Genomic DNA, 6,181 nt, shown 5'->3' on the forward strand with positions numbered 1-6,181 from the left:
TGATAAAGTAAAGCATTACATCGCGATTGCATTGCATACAATAAAGCGACAACCATATGGCTCCTGCCAGTTGCCGATAACTCGGTTACAAAACATGATCATCTCATACAATAAAAATCAGCATCATGTCTTGACCATATCACATCACAACATGCCCTGCAAAAACAAGTTAGACGTCCTCTACTTTGTTGTTGCAAGTTTTACGTGGCTGCTACGGGCTTAAGCAAGAACCAATCTTACCTACGCATCAAAACCACAACGATAGTTTGTCAAGTTGGTGTTGTTTTAACCTTCGCAAGGACCGGGCGTAGCCACACTCAGTTCAACTAAAGTTGGAGAAACTGTCACCCACAAGCCACCTCTGTGCAAAGCACGTCGGGAGAACCGGTCTCATGTAAGCGTACGCGTAATGTCGGTCTGGGCCGCTTCATCCAACAATACCGCCGAACCAAAGTATGACATGCTGGTAAGCAGTATGACTTATATCGCCCACAACTCACTTGTGTTCTACTCGTGCATATAACATCAACATATAAAACCTAGGCTCGGATGCCACTGTTGGGGAACGTAGTAATTTCAAAAAAATTCCTACGCACACGCAAGATCATGTGATGCATAGCAACGAGAGGGGGAGTGTGATCTACATACCTAGTAGATCGACAACGGAAGCGTTTGGTTGATGTAGTCGTACGTCTTCACGGCCCGACCGATCAAGCACCGAAACTACGGCACCTCCGAGTTTTAGCACACGTTCAGCTCGATGACGATCCCCGGACTTCGATCCAGCAAAGTGTCGGGGAAGAGTTCCGTCAGCACGACGGCGTGGTGACGATCTTGATGTACTACTGTAGCAGGGCTTCGCGTAAACTCCGCTACAATATTATCGAGGACTATGGTGGCTGGGGGTGCCGCACACGGCTAAGGAAAAGATCACATGGATCAACTTGTGTGTCTCTGGGGTGCCTCTGCCTCAGTATATAAAGGACTAAAGGGGGGGAGGCTGGCCGGCCACATAGGGCACGCCAGGAGAGTCCTACTCCCTGTGGGAGTAGGATTCCCCCCCCCAATCCTAGTTGGAATAGGATTCACGGAGGGGGGAAAAGAGAGAGAGGGGCCGGCCCCCTCTCCTTGTCCTATTCAGACCAAGGGAGGGGAGGGGCGCGCGGCCCATGAGGGGCTGCCTCTTCTCTTTTCCACTAAGGCCCATCATGGCCCATATAGCTCCCGGGGGGTTCCGGTAACCTCCCGGTACTCCGGTAAAATCCCGATTTCACCCGGAACACTTCCGATATCCAAACATAGGCTTCCAATATATATCAATCTTTATGTCTCGACCATTTCGAGACTCCTCGTCATGTCCGTGATCACATCCGGGACTCCGAACAACCTTCGGTACATCAAAATGCATAAACTCATAATATAACTGTCATCGTAACCTTAAGCGTGCGGACCCTACGGGTTCGAGAACAATGTAGACATGACCGAGACACGTCTCCGGTCAATAACCAATAGCGGGACCTGGATGCCCATATTGGCTCCTACATATTCTACGAAGATCTTTATCGGTCAGACCGCATAACAACATACGTTGTTCCCTTTGTCATCGGTATGTTACTTGCCCGAGATTCGATCGTCGGTATTCCAATACCTAGTTCAATCTCGTTACCGGCAAGTCTCTTTACTCGTTCTGTAATACATCATCCCGCAACTAACTCATTAGTTGCAATGCTTGCAAGGCTTAAGTGATGTGCATTACCGAGAGGGCCCAGAGATACCTCTCCGACAATCGGAGTGACAAATCCTAATCTCGAAATACGCCAACCCAACATGTACCTTTGGAGACACCTGTAGAGCTCCTTTATAATCACCCAGTTACGTTGTGACGTTTGGTAGCACACAAAGTGTTCCTCCGGCAAACGGGAGTTGCATAATCTCATAGTCATAGGAACATGTATAAGTCATGAAGAAAGCAATAGCAACATACTAAACGATCGGGTGCTAAGCTAATGGAATGGGTCATGTCAATCACATCATTCTCCTAATGATGTGATCCCGTTAATCAAATAACAACTCTTTTGTTTATGGTTAGGAAACATAACCATCTTCGATTAACGAGCTAGTCAAGTAGAGGCATACTAGTGACACTTTTTGTCTATGTATTCACACATGTATTATGTTTTCCGGTTAATACAATTCTAGCATGAATAATAAACATTTATCATGATATAAGGAAATAAATAATAACTTTATTATTGCCTCTAGGGCATATTTCCTTCAGCTCCCACATGCTCCTCGATGATCTCATCGGATGAACTACGATGTCGAGGATTCAATCGATCCCGTATACAATTCCCTTTGTCAATCGGTACGTTACTTGCCCGAGACTCGATCGTCGGTATCCCAATACCTCGTTCAATCTCGTTACCGGCAAGTCACTTTACTCGTACCGTAATGCATGATCCCGTGATCAACCACTTGGTCACATTGAGCTCATTATGATGATGCATTACCGAGTGGGCCCAGAGATACCTCTCTGTCATACGGAGTGACAAATCCCAGTCTCGATTCATGCCAACCCAACAGACACTTTCGGAGATACCTGTAGTGTACCTTTATAGTCACCCAGTTACGTTGTGACGTTTGGCACACCCAAAGCACTCCTACGGTATCCGGGAGTTGCACAATCTCATGGTCTAAGGAAATGATACTTGACATTCGGAAAAGCTATAGCAAACGAACTACACGATCTTTGAGCTATGCTTAGGATTGGGTCTTGTCCATCACATCATTCTCCTAATGATGTGATCCCGTTATCAATGACATCCAATGTCCATAGTCAGGAAACCATGACTATCTTTTGATCAACGAGCTAGTCAACTAGAGGCTCACTAGGGACGTGTTGTGGTCTATGTATTCACACATGTATTACAATTTCCGGATAACACAATTATAGCATGAAAAATATACAATTATCATGAACAAATAAATATAATAATAACCATTTTATTATTGCCTCTAGGGCATATTTCCAACAATCTCCCACTTGCACTAGAGTTAATAGTCTAGTTACATTGTGATGAATCGAACACCCATGCAGTTCTGGTGTTGATCATGTTTTGCTCTAGGGAGAGGTTTAGTCAAAGGATCTGCCACATTCAGGTCCGTATGTACTTTACAAATATCTATGTCTCCATTTTGAACACTTTCGCGAATGGAGTTGAAGCGACGCTTGATATGTCTGGTCTTCCTGTGAAACCTGGGCTCCTTGGTAAGGGCAATAGCTCCAGTGTTGTCACAGAAGAGAGTCATCAGGCCCGATGCATTGGGTATGACTCCTAGGTCGGTAATGAACTCCTTCACCCAGATTGCCTCTTGTGCTGCCTCCGAGGCTGCCATGTACTCCGCTTCGCATGTAGATCCCGCCACAACGCTTTGCTTGCGATTGCACCAGCTTACTGCCCCACCATTCAAAATATACACGTATCCGGTTTGTGACTTAGAGTCATCCAGATCTGTGTCGAAGCTAGCATCGACGTAACCCTTTACGACGAGCTCTTCGTCACCTCCATAAACGAGAAACATATCCTTAGTCCTCTTCAAGTACTTCAGGATATTCTTGACCGCTGTCCAGTGTTCCATGCCGGGATTACTTTGGTACCTTCCTACCAAACTTACGGCAAGGTTTACATCAGGTCTGGTACACAACATAGCATACATGATAGACCCTATGGCCGAGGCATTGGGGACGACACTCATCTTTTCTCTATCTTCTGCCGTGGTCGGGCATTGAGCCGTGCTCAATCTCGTACCTTGCAATACAGGCAAGAACCCCTTCTTTGACTGATCCATTTTGAACTTCTTCAATATCTTGTCAAGGTACGTACTCTATGAAAGACCAATGAGGCGTCTCGATCTATCTCTATAGATCTTGATGCCTAATATGTAAGCAGCTTCTCCAAGATCCTTCATTGAAAAACACTTGTTCAAGTAGGCCTTTATGCTTTCCAAGAACTCTATATCATTTCCCATCAACAGTATGTCATCCACATACAATATGAGAAATGCTACAGAGCTCCCACTCACTTTCTTGTAAATGCAGGCTTCTCCATAAGTCTGCGTAAACCCAAACGCTTTGATCATCTCATCAAAACGAATGTTCCAACTCCGAGATGCTTGCACCAGCCCATAAATCGAGCATTGGAGCTTGCACACCTTGTCAGCATTCTTAGGATCGACAAAACCTTCCGGCTGCATCATATACAATTCTTCCTTAAGGAAACCATTAAGGAATGTCGTTTTGACGTCCATTTGCCATATCTCATAATCATAGAATGCGGGAATTGCTAACATGATTCGGACGGACTTCAGCTTCGCTACGGGTGAGAAAGTCTCATCGTATTCAACCCCTTGAACTTGTCGATAACCCTTAGCGACAAGCCGAGCTTTATAGATGGTTACATTACCATCCGCGCCTGTCTTCTTCTTAAAGATCCATTTATTTTCTATGGCTCGCCGATCATCGGGCAAGTCAGTCAAAGTCCATACTTCGTTTTCATACATGGATCCTATCTCGGATTTCATGGCTTCCAACCATTTGTCGGAATCTGGACCCGCCATCGCTTCTTCATAGTTCGAAGGTTCACCGTTGTCTAACAACATGATTTCCAAGACAGGGTTGCCGTACCACTCTGGTGCGGAACGTGTCCTTGTGGACCTACGAAGTTCAGTAGCAACTTGATCTGAAGTTTCATGATCATCATCATTAACTTCCTCTCTAGTCGGTGCAGGCACCTCAGGAACAATTTCCTGAGCTGCGCCACTCTCCGGTTCAAGAGGTAATACTTCATCAAGTTCTACTTTCCTCCCACTTATTTCTTTCGAGAGAAACTCTTTCTCTAGAAAGGATCCATTCTTGGCAACAAAGATCTTGCCTTCGGATCTGAGGTAGAAGGTATACCCAATAGTTTCTTTAGGGTATCCTATGAAGACGCATTTTTCCGACTTGGGTTCGAGCTTTTCAGGTTGAAGTTTCTTGACATAAGCATCGCATCCCCAAACTTTTAGAAATGACAGCTTAGGTTTCTTCCCAAACCATAATTCATACGGTGTCGTCTCAACGGATTTCGACGGAGCCCTATTTAAAGTGAATGCGGCAGTCTCTAAAGCATAGCCCCAAAATGACAGCGGTAAATCGGTAAGAGACATCATAGATCGCACCATATCCAATAGAGTGCGATTACGACGTTCGGACACACCATTACACTAAGGTGTTCCAGGCGGCGTGAGTTGTGAAACTATTCCACATTTCCTTAAGTGTGTGCCAAATTCGTGACTCAAGTATTCTCCCCCACGATCTGATCGCAAGAACTTGATTTTCCTGTCACGTTGATTCTCAACCTCACTCTGAAATTCCTTGAACTTTTCAAAGGTCTCAGACTTGTGTTTCATTAAGTAGACATACCCATATCTACTCAAGTCATCGGTGAGGGTGAGAACATAACGATAGCCACCGCGAGCCTCAACACTCATTGGACCGCACACATCAGTATGTATGATTTCCAATAAGTTGGTTGCTCGCTCCATTGTTCCTGAGAACGGAGTCTTGGTCATTTTACCCATGAGGCATGGTTCGCACATGTCAAATGATTCGTAATCAAGAGACTCCAAAAGTCCATCTGCATGGAGCTTCTTCATGCGTTTGACACCTATGTGACCAAGGCGGCAGTGCCACAAGTATGTGGGACTATCATTATCAACCTTACATCTTTTGGTATTCACACTATGAATATGTGTAACATTACGCTCGAGATTCATTAAGAATAAACCATTCACCAGCGGAGCATGACCATAAAACATATCTCTCATATAAATAGAACAACCATTATTCTCGGATTTAAATGAGTAGCCATCTCGAATTAAACGAGATCCTGATACAATGTTCATGCTCAAAGCTGGCACTAAATAACAATTATTGAGGTTTAAAACTAATCCCATAGGTAAATGTAGAGGTAGCGTGCCGACGGCGATCACATCGACCTTGCAACCATTCTCGACGCGCATCGTCACCTCGTCCTTCGCCAGTCTCTGCTTATTCCGCAGCTCCTGCTTTGAGTTACAAATGTGAGCAACCGCACCGGTATCAAATACCCAGGAGCTACTACGAGTACTGGTAAGGTACACA

The sequence above is a fragment of the Triticum urartu genome, chromosome 3 (assembly GCF_003073215.2).
Source record: "Triticum urartu cultivar G1812 chromosome 3, Tu2.1, whole genome shotgun sequence".
NCBI classification, from domain to species: Eukaryota; Viridiplantae; Streptophyta; class Magnoliopsida; order Poales; family Poaceae; genus Triticum; species Triticum urartu.